The following is a 14,780-nucleotide window of genomic DNA, read 5'->3' on the forward strand; positions in this document are numbered from 1 at the left end:
CAGGAACTGGCCAAAGAAACCACAAACATTTCCCAAGCTATCTTTAACTTTGCTTGCTCAGTGGAAAGCAACATGAGTGCAATGACCCAGCCTTCTGACTGAGGTTGCTTTTTTGGGCTACCTATCCAAAAGCCACACTGCTATGAAACACTGCTTTTGTCACTCAGCAGGCTAGGTGACGGGGTGTTGGGCTCCTATACAATCTCTCCTTTAACTGCGATACAGACACCGCTTCAGTCATTCCCAAGTGTTCCTCAGTTTTAAAGCAGGACAACAATGAGAAAAATCTCTATCCAGTTTTGAAGCAGAGGGGATGGCACAAACCACATTTCATCTACACAAACATGCTTTATTCATGCATCTTTCATTCTGTACTTTGTTTCTTCTGTGACAAAATAGTCTGACATCCATCTGGTGAGAGGTAGCTGGGTACAGTTTCACTACACCATAATAAAGTTCCACCACACTAATCCCCCAGGAATGCAGCAATTATCTCCTGCCAGACAGGTGTTAAATGCTGCCTTCCAAGAGATTATCCCATCCTCTCTCATTCCCTTCTGCCCTAGCTGTACAAGGGACAACAGTAAATAGAACATGCCACTATCTCAATTGCTAAAGAAGAGTCATTAACACCTGATCCCATGACAGGGATTATGAGTAAAGCAAGGATGTGGCAACCTCAAATCAGCTCAGTCACTCACTTACAGCAAGATGAGAAAGACCTATTTTTCCATGGAAAGCTTTTCAAGTGTTTACATTTTCAAGACTTGGGTTATTTTCCTTGTCCTTTATTTTCTCCCATGCATCAAAATGGAAAAGGGGAAAAAGAAGATGGAATGAACCCACACATACATTCAAAAGAATGAAAGAGTTGCAGAAAAAATAATTTGTTTCAAATTTTATGAGATGGGTTTTCTCTTGCATAGCTGCTTAGAACACTCATATAACCCAGGAACTTCTTTCCATTAACAGCAAGTGGTAGATGCTTTGGAAAAGTGAATAAAAAAAAAAAATTGAATCATCTTTCCTCCTGTAGCATCCAAACTCTTACCAATCAATATTTTAAGTGTCATTTAGCTGGACCTGTATTTCTTGCCAAAGCCAGGACCACTTCAGGTTAATATTTTAAATATAATTTAACTGAAGCGCTAGATTTTTTCTTTTTTCCAAAAAAATTCCAAAGAACATAAGTTCTTTCTCTTTGCCTGCCCTCATCCTTTGTGCATTACCAGTATGTTCAGTCTGATACAAGTGCTCCTCAGTCACCCATCAGACCAGGAGACTGAAAAGCCTTTCTGTGTGTAATCTCCCATTCAGAAATCTATCAAAATTATCAAATTCACACTCATTATTCTTATCAATGCTCCCTGCAATGGGAGAGAGATTTGAAATATTGTTCCCTGTCCTCCTATTCCCACGGCTGACCTTAAGCAAACATGTCTACAGCAGAGCTTGTAGAGTCCTGAAAACAAGCAACCAACCGAAACCCCACCTTTAACCCTGCTTTTCTATATCCTACTGCAGACCTGTGCCCTAGGGCCTGACCACTTAGTATTGCAATTCTCAATTTTAAAAGAAGAATTCCCTTACATGCTGTCTGACCTCATAATTTTTCAAGACCAGAATATATCTGCATTAGCCTGCATTACTGATTGCACAGGAATACACACAAAAATTGAGCTACTGTTTAATGCAAGAGCAACATCATGGCAGTTATAAATACTGTATAAAAGAAAGAGCAATAGTAAAATCAAACGAGAAAACAGCCTCGATAAAACAATCTTAACTTCAGGTGGTAAGACAGCCAAAATGTCTTGTTAGCCATCAGATTATCTTTGAAGAAAAGCAGTCCACGCATGTGGATATCTGTGTGGAAATACTGGTCCGTTTCCTCTAATGTATTTGGGGGATTTTTAAGACTATAACCTACGGTAATAGAAAAAATAAGGCAGATATTTTCAGTGCAGGTGTCTTAGGTATACTCTTCTGTTTATATTCTCAGGCCTTTATTTTCTTTTGTTTGTTTTTGTTAATTTTGTTGGGGGAGGTAAGGCTGGGTTTGGTTTGTTGTTTTTAAGAAAAAAGTCTGGGATTATATTTCTTTGTGATTACTTCTAAACTCTGTTTTTCTAGAGTGGAAAGTTGTAATGTGATATTACAATATTAACAACATAGAAACATTCATATTAAAAGACTATGTTCTATTAATTCATTGTTCAGCAAAATACCTGTGTTCTCCTTTACCACTCAGCTTCGTAAGGCAGATTTGAAAGAATTGCTTATTCAGCTCTCATTAGAAGTTTTCAAACTGTGGGTCCTTTCCTTAATTAAAGGCTCTTAGCTCCCTTCTTTTCACATCAGCAGTGATTTCAGTCAAATTCAGATGCTTTTGCTCATCTCCCTGGCTCTTTTTCCCAGAGCCAAAACTTCCCATCAAGCAAGAACTTAAAGGAACTTCAGAAAGAATTTGTCTTGAAATGCCTTCATTCCATTGTAGTTACCAACATTAAAAAAGGGAAAAGTGAAGGTGAAAAATCAAAATAAATCTCAATTAATAGACAGCCCCTGCTTTAGCTTATGTTTGCCACACAGTGCCAAAAAGAGATACTCAGCCTCCAGAGCAGAGTAGAATTTCCTAGCAGTCCGACTCTACTGATCCCAGTCCCTTGCAGCCAAGTCTCTTACCAGAGTGGCTGTTAGTCCATCCCTAGCACTCAAGAACGATAAAGGAAAGGATTAAGGCAGTAATCTAGAGTTTGAGCACATGTCAGAAAAAGAATCCTTGATGTTAAAAAAGGTTCCATGAGAAAGAAGATACCAAAATGAATATTTGAGCGCTGCAATGCAGCCACCTGTCATTAGAGCAAGGAAAACAAGTTAATATCAGGGCAAAGGTATGGTTCCAATGTGTATACAACAAAAATGTGTATTTCTAATATTTTCATGACATTAAAGTTAACTTCACCCACTCTGTACAGCAGCCTAAGCTAGGGAGTAAGAGTGCTGATGCTGCCGATTTGCTGCTCTCTAGCTCAGGCACAGTATCATATCACTACCAAACCACTGCTTTAATGCTCAGGAAGCCTGCAGCATCTAGTGGAAAGAATAAACATATAGGCAGAGGAGAAACAGTAAAAATAGACCTAATTAGTCACAAACAACATTAACAGCTCCTTTGGTGTACTGCTGGTAAACCCACCTTTTAATTAATTAGCATCCCTCCAAGAAGCCCCTCAGAATAAGGAAGACCTCCCCACAGAAAACCTGCAAGAGCCAGCATTACTTTCTGCTGTACAGCCCTGAGATGGTTCATCTGTTGCAGGGCCTTTCATCTGTTGCAGGGCCTCATGCACAGCTACAAGGTCTCAAGATGCTCTTTTATCTTCACCTTGCCCTCACCTCCCACAGAGCAAGCAGTTCTCCACCCTCATCTCTCTTGCTAATTCACTTTTGCTGTCCAGAAAGGCTCTGACATAAAGGAACTGACTCAAAAAGTTCCTTACCAACCTTAGCTGCTCCATCCCTTGACTGAAAACAGGGGACAAAAGAGAACATTTATCTACCCATGTCCTTCATGGCCACCCCACGCAGCCTCCAGGCCACCAGGGGATACTGCCGAGGGGTTGAACCAGCTGTGACCTTGACAGAGCAGGAAACTCAACAAGGGGCAGCCAAAGCAGAGGCAGCTCCAGGGCCTCTTTCCTGCCAACTCCAGAGAGCTATTACAGCGGACTTTAAAGCTCCTCTGGCCCCGTCAAGATAAAATTGTCTTACCCACCATCTGGACCTGTCAAAACCAGCACAGGTTATGCAGTAACAGTTGTTCCAAACATTAAAAATTACCACCTGAGGGAAGTTAGAGAACAGAAGAGAGTAGTATTGGTGGATCTACTCTCTTTCACTTATGCATGCACTAAACTGAAATCATTGGCATTTATAGTCAAGCATGAGTAAGTTTTGTTTCAGGCCTCACCAAAACTTAAAGAAAGACAGCAAAGGAAAGATAGTTTGGGTTTATGACTCAGGGGAAAAAAAAAAGAAAAGAAAAAAAAAAAAAAGAGGCTTTTTTGTGTTCAAAACACATCTCTATTCTTTCCCTCTAAGCAAGCAGAGGTTTATGGGCCAGGTGCATAATCACAAGCTACGCCTCCTGCAATTCTTACTCCCTTTGCACAGCCCTTACCTGCAGACTATAACAAGGTTTTTTTGCGTAAGCAAGATGTAATGTAAGACTGTCAAATACCCAGCAGTTATCCCACCGTGTGTCATTTCCCCATGTGATGTCTATGAAATATGTAAAATAAGAGCATCAGCATCATATTTGTACCCAGTTATATGTAGTAATATCTTCTTTTGTACTAGCTCAGCATCACAGTTTCCTAACATACCTTATATCCTCTTCTAGCATTTATGTGCAATTCATATGCTTTCCAAACCACATCTTCCCTGGGGATGTGCATTCAATCATAGTAAGTATGTGTTTACTTCTTTTTGACCAGAACCTACTTTTGATTTTGTTCTGGCTATTTTTCTTGGCACTACTTGCTGCTGCTGGAAGGATTCCCCATAGAAATGTCCTACTCATCTCTGCTTTGCCTCCTGGTGATAGGTAGAGTAATTTTATGTCCCTTACCTACACAAACTTTTTCCTCCTTTTTATGAAGCCAGTTCTTGTAAAATTAAAATGTCTTTCCTACAATGAAAAGAGAGAATTGAATTATCACCAATTTCAACCCCTCCACCCCCACTGCCTGGGCCTTCTGTCACCATGAGCACAGCATTAAGAAGGATACTGAAGTATTCCTTTTTTACCTGTAGCTTTCATCTTTTAGTGATTGGGAATAAATAAATAACAGTTTTCATGAGAAAAAGATGAGCACATAGTCAGAGCTTGGACTGGGGGAAAGGACTGAAGCAAGGGAGTATAACTGACCTTTAAGATGAGACCCGTGGCTGCACAAGGCATCAACATGAAAGCGTAATCACACTAAATTCTCAGATGTTCAACAAAAGATAGTTCATGGTACATAAGACCCCATGAACACCTAAACTTTTTTGTCAGGTGAGTGGGACTGGACTGTGTCATGAGACTTGGAAAATCTCTTTCTTTGGAGAAATAGTAGACTAAAGAAAGGACAAACATATACCAAAATAAGGTTGTATTTACAGTAAAACTACAAAGTTCTGAGATTCCTCGTTTTCTTAAAATTCAGAAATTTCAGGTAACTATAAAGATGGTTTTCTGATAAGACTAAAAAAGTTAAAACCAGGGGAAAGTTGACTATTACCTGATATTTTCACCAAAACACACAAAGCCATTCATACTTCTTAGACTTTCAGAAACATCTCAACTTCAGTCATATCATTTTCCAAAATTTTTCTTACAATCATAGCAGTGAGGGATTTACTGCTATTTTTAACAACCAAAACTCTAACAATAACTGAAGAGACATCAATGTGGTTTTTTTCAAGTGAAACTGAATCAGTGGCCAAATACTGGTTGAGGCCAAATTCCTTTTAAACAAAGATTCCTTCTCTGCTTCCCTCACTCACAACTTGCCTCATTTTAGGATATACTGTAAAGTCACAGCTTTGGGGTTCCACCTTTACCAGCCTTGGCGTGATTGCCAAATCTGTCATTGCCACCGCTATGACTGAGCCTCTGTTAGGAACCTTCAAACTTTTGACATTTATCTTCAGCTTCTCTAGCTGACCCGAGATATCACTTTGCACATGTTTTATTAATGTTTGTACTGAGAATCACTATCCAACCCACCAGCATCCAGATTTTGCTGTTCCTATTCCCATCGAGGAAAGAAAGCCAAGCAGTTAGGTACAAACGACTTTGGTTGGACTGTTGTGGGGAAACGTGCACCGCCTGTAACACAGTGACAGAAATGGACAATGATGTGGACAGTGAAGTGACTGCAAATGATGCGGGAAGCGCCTCCGGCTACTTAGGAAGAGGAAATGACATTTGAATAATAGGACAGCACATACTTTTCTCTCTCACCTTATGGATTAGTCACATTTATTAGAGTGTTTAATCTCTCCCCTTCTCTAAAGGGCTGCCCCGCTAATGAAAGATAACGCAGCTCAAGGTGCCACCGCTGCTCAGCAAGATGAAATCAGGCACACAGCACCTTTGACCCCGTCAGAGGCTCCTCGCTTTTCCTTCTCCACAGAAAAAAGTGGCAGAGGAACATTTAACCAGCAACAATATACACATACAGTTACATGCCACCACGTGCATTATTTGGTATCAGTACACGTTTGTTTTTACTACATTTGGATTTAGTAGATCATTTTTCTTGAGCTTGCCATCTACAGTTTAAATAAGCATACTGCTCCAGGTTAACCACTGATCGCTTCCCAAGAGGTACATCTCTGGTAGACATTTTGGAGCAGAGGAAATACTATTCACAGCTAGTGTTTCAGCAACAGAACTTAATTTTTAAGTGGCACCATTAAAATAACATCACACAAAACAATAGCAACTTCTCCTTTTGACAGAAGCACATGTAATTTTATTATCAAAAGTAGCCTGCAGTCTGCTTAGGAGGAAAAAAAGCTCACAGGCCTTTGATCATAGCTTTGCTCATTTTTTCCATAACTTCAGCACGATTATATTAGAAATGGCTGGTATTAAACTATTTTGAGGAAAAGCAGTTGCGGGGGCAGGAAGAAGAGGGTGAAGAGTGAGAAGAACAATTAAACCTCAAGAATGCTGTCAGTGATAAACTGTCTTGTGGCACATCCCTGACTCAGTATTATGTCAACCTCTGCCGCTTCTCTCTTTGGAGGACCGAATCCTATGAAAGTCAGCTTCTTCAGTTCAACACAACAAGAAAAGGCACTTACCAGAGACTAAAAGCATAAAGGCCTACTTACAACTTATTGTGAAATATCATATTAGAAACTTAGTAACAATGTCCTTAGATTAGTAATTTCAGTCCAGAAATATTGAATGACGTATCGAGTTACAAAATATTTGGCTAGAATTGATTTTTAGAAACTATCATGCCCTCTGTCCTGCTCATGGCAAAGGTGTATCACATGTACTCCGAACGTTTTTCAAATCATTACTGGAAACCAAAGGAGAACTGGATACAGTTTGTGTTCTGACTTGTATAATGTTTAATGACTCAGTAACCAAACATTAAACTCCATGAGGTAACCGGTTCAGAACAGAGCTTGATAAAGTGCATGCTGCAGCATCAAAGCACTCAGGAAATGCAGGCACAAGGACAAAGCAGCCACCTCAGACTAAGCAGGAATATTCAACTATATCAGCTTTCATAATACACTGTTGCTTTTAGCTTCCTCATTTCTAGGGTTTGAAATGAGGTCGATCATGGAAGCTCAGTTGCATTTCCATGCCATGCATTTCCATGGAAGGGAGTTGCAGTCATCTTATGCAAGAAACTGCGCTTGCTGGTCCAGCAGAGGAAGTTTGAAAGAGCAGCTTCCAAATAATCCAGTAGTCCCAGACCACATTTCTCAGTGTCAGACACTAGTCCTAAAGCTAAGGCGAGGAGCTTTATAGATTTCTAAATGAATAAGTGCAGTTTCCTGCTCTCAAGGATTTTCCCTCCAAAACCTTGGTCCAAAAGTAGAAGCAGCTAACACAGACCCTTTCAGAAACTCTGGCATATATTCTGCAAGTACAGACTCCTATGGAGGATCAAGGAGAAACTGTAGAAATAGGGCATTAAGTTTAGGCAATGACTTATTCAAGGATGGGTAGGAGGAACATGATGCTTCGTGTATGCCATATGCACAGCATATTGAGAGGGATTTTCAACATTGGTATTCCTGTTAAAGACTTCAAACGTCTATGACGAGAACTTTTCAAAAAGCCCATACTGTGGATGAAATCCTGGCCTCAGCAAAAGGAAAGCTTTGCATTTGTCCTCAGCTGATCAAGGATTGCATGCTGTCTGCTTATAATAGAGAAATCCTTCTTTATAAGTCACTTTGAATTTCTTTGTCAGACCTTTAGAACTTTTAACAACCTGTGTTAGAATATCTTTGAAGCACAGTTGAAGAATTAATTTTACTGCAAGTGGCTTTACTGGATGAGTTGAATCGAGAACATCCCTACAGTTTTGAGATCTTTGGAGCAGCAATGAGTATCAAACATTTAATCCAATGAGATGTGGAAACAAGAAGCTATTCAGAATGACCATAGGCCAACTGTGGTCACCTGGTATTTGACAGATGCAAGTGAAAGTATACAGTGAGGTCCATTATTTGAACTACAGAGAAATTACTATGTCATTCAATAGACAGAGTAATGTACATGAAACACAGGTACTAAGATCTGCCAAGAACAAATACATATATACATATGTGTGCGTGCGTATACACACACACACAGGTATGTAGGTGCTGTTCTCTCTGTAGTAATTCTTTAATACTAATGTCTTTAACAGGAAATACAGGTAGTAAAGAAGCCTGACACAGGATAAGAAAAAACCTTCATATATTCCCAGATGTCATTTTAACAACAGCTGATATATTACAGTTGTATGCACTTTTTAACTGCAAGTAAAATAGCCATTACACTTGTAACATTTTATGTGCAATGTTATTGGAGAGAAAACGGCTTTGACAATATATATTTGAAAAATTGTTGCTCTTATTCACAATTCATGAATGCAGCCTTCCTGCAATATATCAAATCTATAGCCAGGCTTCCATCACATTACCTTTTAGGCAACAGCTAAACTGATAGGCTGTGGTTTATAGAACAAAAACAAAAAGTACCCAGGGGTATGGGGTGTATTATTTTGTCCAGTGGTTAAAAAGAGATTTAATTAACATTTTCTGGCTGTTTTTCTTGAAGCCTTGAGATCTAGGGATATCGTGACCAGCCTGAACACGGTCATTGTCACAAGTAAAGCGCAAAATCCAGAGAATGTTCATGCATTAACTGGATGAAAAAATGTAACTGCCCGATTTTAATTTTGTTCAGTTGTTACTAATCTTTTCCTGGTCCAAAAAAAAAAAAAATCACAGGTATTTAATAGAGAACAATAACGAGGTTATACAAACCCCCCCACAGATGCACTATGGTAACGCAACTAACTTAAAATCCAAGAAACCCTTCTGCAAAAGGGTTAATGAGATATCGTTAATTGCATTTTTTTTAAAGGCAAAATTAAGGTTAAGAAGTGGAAAACAGAGGTAGTGTTAAATAATTTTAGGTCTTTCAAATCATTATCATGTGAGAGTAGAAGGACTAATAATGGACTGGTTTACAGCTTTATTTCTGTCTTACTGCTTGAAATCTATCCCACATCGATTCTTTTTTGTGTCTGTTCAGCAGTAAACATGAAATGAGTTTGGTAGTTGGGAGTCCTGCTCCTGAGCGAATAGGCTCCTCTGATTTACTGGAAAGACTACATGTCAAGCCTTATCTGTCCTGAGAAGTTGTTATGGCAAATATGTAGGAGTTATCTAATCTTTCTGTATATGGTACATACTTCAATATTCATCTTACATTGGCCCACCGTCAGAGAAGGCAGCTGAGCAGACAGAACGATGGGATTCACTGCATTTAAAGCTATTAAAGACGGACTCCAAAGGACCCTTTACCCACCATACAGGAAGAAGAGTTACCATAAAGACAAACTGGTAGAAGACTCCAGCTTGATCCCTACTCACATATTTAAGCATCAACCACAATATTGAGAAAGTACAGCTGGGTAACATAAGTGAAATTAAATTTAAAGTATTTTCCCTTTTATTCAAAGTGTCATTCTGCTGTTTGACTGTATAGACTACGTCATTTGGCTTCTATATTAAAATTCCCTGGTTTTCCCATTGCCTATGCATAGTTAACCAGGGATTTTTATGCTAGACATTAAAAAAAAAAAAAAAGCATTATCTCATCCCCTTGCCCATTAGAGTAACTACATTATCTTTTTACTGCACTATTGCATCTGTAACTCAAAAAGAGCACTGTGACCCTGGATACTTCCAATGTCTACTCAAAGTATATCTCTGTTTGCACGTATATACACACACACACAATGCACATGGAGGATTTGGAAGTAGTGCTTCCCATTTTAGTGATTGTTAATGTATACTTCTTCAGTAAATATAACATCAAGCATAACCTGTGTTAGCACATCACAGAAAAAGCTGGAGCATTTGAAAAGAGATGCTGACCTCAGCTCCAAAGGAAAGGGATATTCAGATCCATGATGTTGGTCTAAATGTACCTCTATACCATCGATTGCAGTTACCCATACAAAGTGCACTGGAATTTTCCAGATATATCCAAACCGTAATTCTAACACGTACCAAGGACTTTATTCCATTCTCCCAGCCATGATATGTGCTCATGACAATAGCACTGCCAGGGGAGGTTGGAGGAGAAACTAAGTTAAATGAAATTCAAATTGACAGATTTACATGTAGTGTTACCTCTAACTACGCACAAGGAAAGGTGCACATATACCCAAACGTACATCCTGTTATCACTAGCAGTTGTACCACTTTCAAGAGAAAGCAAAATAAATTCTGGCTAGAATCAAAGGAGGTAGTGGCAGTAACTCTTTAAAAACAACAGGGAAAAAAAAGTTTCAAAATATGTGCTCCATAAATAAAACATACAAGTGGAAGCTGCAAGTGCAGTATTGATCCCAGTTGTAAGTTGAGATGTAGAGAACTGCAGAGTTGGCACTCACAGTCTTCTGAACTGACAATAAATCCCTGGTTTGCCAGTATCTAAATTAAGATTCTGCACCTCTCCAGTTGGAGGGAAGTTATTAATTAGGTTGGCTTCCTTACTCAGGAGGTAAAGGTAGAACTATCCCACAATGCCCTATGGCTTGCTCTTTATTTACAACTTGTGAGGAACCTTCTGCAAACTGATGGGTAAAAATCATCTCTCGGTAAATGCAATGCGGTAATGTAAAAGAGTGCCAAACAAAGAGAAAGGTAAAACGGTCCAAAAAATTTGTGGTGCAACTGATTACTGACACTGAAAAAATGAATGCTGCAAAGCTATGTGGTGAGGGCTTTTGAAATGTACGATAAATTTGAGACTGTAGTCAAGCAGAGTTATTCAAATGTTGCACCAAGGGAACAGAGGTACAGGTATTTTCCTGTGTATTTTCTAGTATGCTTTCCTGTAAGGGGGTTGTGAGGAAGTCTGTTTGCCTTATGGATTCAGCTGGGAGAGGGGCAAATCTAACATTAGATGTTTTAGATATTTTTGAAAAGAGTGGCTTGGCTGATGTACATGTGGTGCAGTGCCAACCTTTTTTTCCCCTCCCCCAGAAAGCATTTTTCTTAATTTCTATGTAGAATATGTATTTATTTCTACTCTGTTTCTGCATCACAGTCAAAGAACCACCCTAAGTAGCTCTGTCATGCATTTATAGTTTGCCATCTCTCTTTGAAACTATCCTTAGATACAGGAGGTGCTGACTTGTAGGACATATTTTGCAGTTCATCATTTTGAAAGTAAAGAAGTCAACGTTCAGAAGACTTTATAGTCCAACTCAGTATGCCACACAGTTTTGCAGCTTTTCATGGCAGGATTTGTTTTGATGCAACTTATTTCTGACATGTTCCTAATGCCTCAGCAAAACACCTACAGATAAGTAGGCAGATGAAGAAACCTAAACTGGGGAAAAAAAATAGAGGTGCAGAACAGTTCATTAGTTAGACCGCTAGATTTGTGTTGTAAATCCTGGCACAGCTGACACCTCCCACAGTAATGTTTATTTCCGTTCTGTCAAAATTTCCACTGAGTCCCACTAAAACATCACCTACCTTGCCACCATGAGGGGTATCTCTTAAAGGTAGTCACCACCAAACCAAAATAGCTATGCCTCTAATCAGGTATTGGACACAACTATAGTACAAGTCAAGGTCACACAAAAATGTAAGCCCTAGTATTTTCTGACACAATACAAAGCTGCAGGGAAATATGCACTTTCTTGGAGGTAAATTAGCTACAGATTGGATCCAAACATTACCAAAAATATGACAGACACCAGAAAATATACAGCTTGCCTTGATCCAACTCCAACATTCTTACCTACAAAGCAAATTCAGATCATCTTTAGCCTAAGCGCTAGTGAAAGAATGAATCAGACTGATTCTTGATGTCATATGGGATTACAGAGGTAGTTTTACAGCACAGAAATTTTGTAAGCGCTGCAGTCAATATTAACAGCTCACTGATGGGCAGCTTTTGCACACAAAGTCTACGTTCAAGATCAAAAGGTGGTTTGGGGTTTGCTTGGTTGATTTGGGGAGGGGGTTTTGTTTGTTTCTTTGGGTTTTTTTAACTGCTGCATTATTACAATCACTTGTTAACTGGCCCAGGTTGGCTACTCTAAGCTAAAGGTCAAAGCATCTTGGATTACACTTTAAAAAAAAAGTTTAATATTAAACATATCTGATTTTATTTTTAGACAAGCTTTAACTTTAAAGGTCTCATAGAAAGTCAGAGTCAGAACCATGGTGAAACTTTTCTCAAAATAGTGATGCTGACCACTCCTTCAGGAGGGTCACCAAAGGACTTGAATATGAATCAGCATGTTCTTCTGCATGTCTCTCTTCCATCCCTCTCTCTACCGCTTCTTGCTCCTGTTTATTAGAGCCAAAATAATACCTTAAATGCATTTCTCTAAGGCTTCAGATTATTTTTGGAGAGAGATGCAAGCAGAAGCAGGAAAGCCAACAGGAGGGAAACAGCAACTCATGTGGTCAAGCGCCAAGATGGAGAGCAGAAGGATTAGCAGTAGATAAAAATTTACAGAACTTGCTTTACCGAAGTTGGAAAGAAAGCCAACAAAATATTATACTACATTCATAAATTTAATAGGGGTTAGATGGGTTGGACTGTGACTATTCTATAAACTGTTTTACAAACCTGATGGCACAGAAGGCCTTAAAAAAAAAAAAAAAACAAAAAACACCACTAACCAATTCTGTTCAACACATTGCCAAAGAATATCATGGGGCTAATGCAAAGCCAACTGAAACCCCCATAAATCTTTTGTCAATCCCAATGACTTCATGTCAGCTTTCATTTGATAAATGTACAGAATAAATAGTGTGTGCTTTTCCAAGGCATCACAGGAACCTCACAGCTAACATACAGAACAGAAATATCAGAAATCAGCCAGGCCAAAGTAAACGACTGCCTGGTTAGCTTGTAGGAAGTGCAGTATGTAACACAGGGAGGGGAAAGGAGGTCAATCTGAGAAAAATTTTAAAGGAATTGGGGAAAAAAAAGAAAAACCTTAAAAGATTTGAAATAAAAAGTACTGTGTTCTACTGATTTCCTATAACAGTACCACTGAATCCTTACTGGTCATGAACTTCTTTTTATAAAAAAAAATCATTCATATGTAAACAGTTTACTGAAGAAGCCCACACCTGCAGTCTGTGTTCTTCCTGAAAGTCAGTAAATTAATTCACCTGCAGGACAAAGCTCATCTTGACCACATATATTAGTTTTCTTTCAAAGACCTAGCCCAAAGGATCCAGTAAAAACAGAGACATGACCAGGCTTGGGCATTTGCAAATCAAGATGAAAACCTACTGAAGAGCTGAAGCTTCTTAATGCAGAACACCACATTTCCTCCACTTCGGGCAAAACCAGTAGTGAACCAATGCAAGTCTCTCTGCCTATTGCAAAGCCTGCAACACAACACAAGAAGAACAAAAGTTCTAGTAGTGCAGTCCCAACCCAGGACTTTATATTTGAAAAGCAGAAATTTTTATTTAATCCAACAAACAATTTGTAATCTATAAAGATGAAGGTAGTGCTGAAACACACTGCTTTGGACTAGCCAAAACATTCAACACTGGCTTCAGTTCCTGCCTCAGGCAGAGGATTTCCTCATGAACCAAAACCTCCCTCCAAATATAGAAACAGACAAGAGAAGAAAATCTTTTCTCTGGACTAAATCTTTGCTTGCCTAAGAGAAGTTTAAATTTCGCAGGTTTTAATTTATATTAAAGGAAAATATTTATCATTATGGAGAGGAAAAATAACGAAGACAGCAAATAACAGTGATAAAAGGATGAAAGAAACAAGAAGCACATACAGGGAGACCATTTATCAAATGTCACATTTCATTATTAAAGCCTTGGAAAAGCCACCAGACCCTTATTTTCTAAAGTGACCAGTTACTTTGCTTTAGTGACAACAGGATAGATCAGGTCGCTGCCTGGCTCAGCTTTCCTTGCATGGCAATATTTAAGTATCAGTTAGTATTGCCAAGTTGAAACGGTCACACTTGATATATTCAACACCTCCACCTCCTTGCGCTAGGTGTGTTAGCACAATTGTTTCTGAATAGATGTTCTTTCACAACTTAGAAAACATTTTCAAGTGGGTAGCACTGACTTCAATCCACACACCTATTCCAGAAGCTTTTTCATCTTGTCAAACTGTGCACAGAGTCAGGAAAACACTCATTCAGGAGATCACAAGGCAACACACTGCACTGTTGCTAAGCTAAGATTCCAGAGCTTTCTTCCACGATAAATGCAAAAGAAAACTGAAAAATGCTCCATTTTTTTACTGCCTCTCCAAGTCAAACATAGTGACTTTATTCCACCTTTTCCTAACAGAAATATTCTACAAACGTAACTGGTAAAGATAACCTACTTGAGCAGATTTTAAGGGCTTGCAGAATATTAACACCTTCACTGAAGCTGTGGAGCCAGATTCTTAACCAGTATAAGCAACCAGAGCTCTAGTGATCAGTGGAGGTGCATCCATTCATTTCACTTTAAAAACC

This window comes from Egretta garzetta, unplaced genomic scaffold (assembly GCF_000687185.1).
Source record: "Egretta garzetta isolate BGI_Z169 unplaced genomic scaffold, ASM68718v1 scaffold39, whole genome shotgun sequence".
Lineage (NCBI taxonomy): Eukaryota > Metazoa > Chordata > Aves > Pelecaniformes > Ardeidae > Egretta > Egretta garzetta.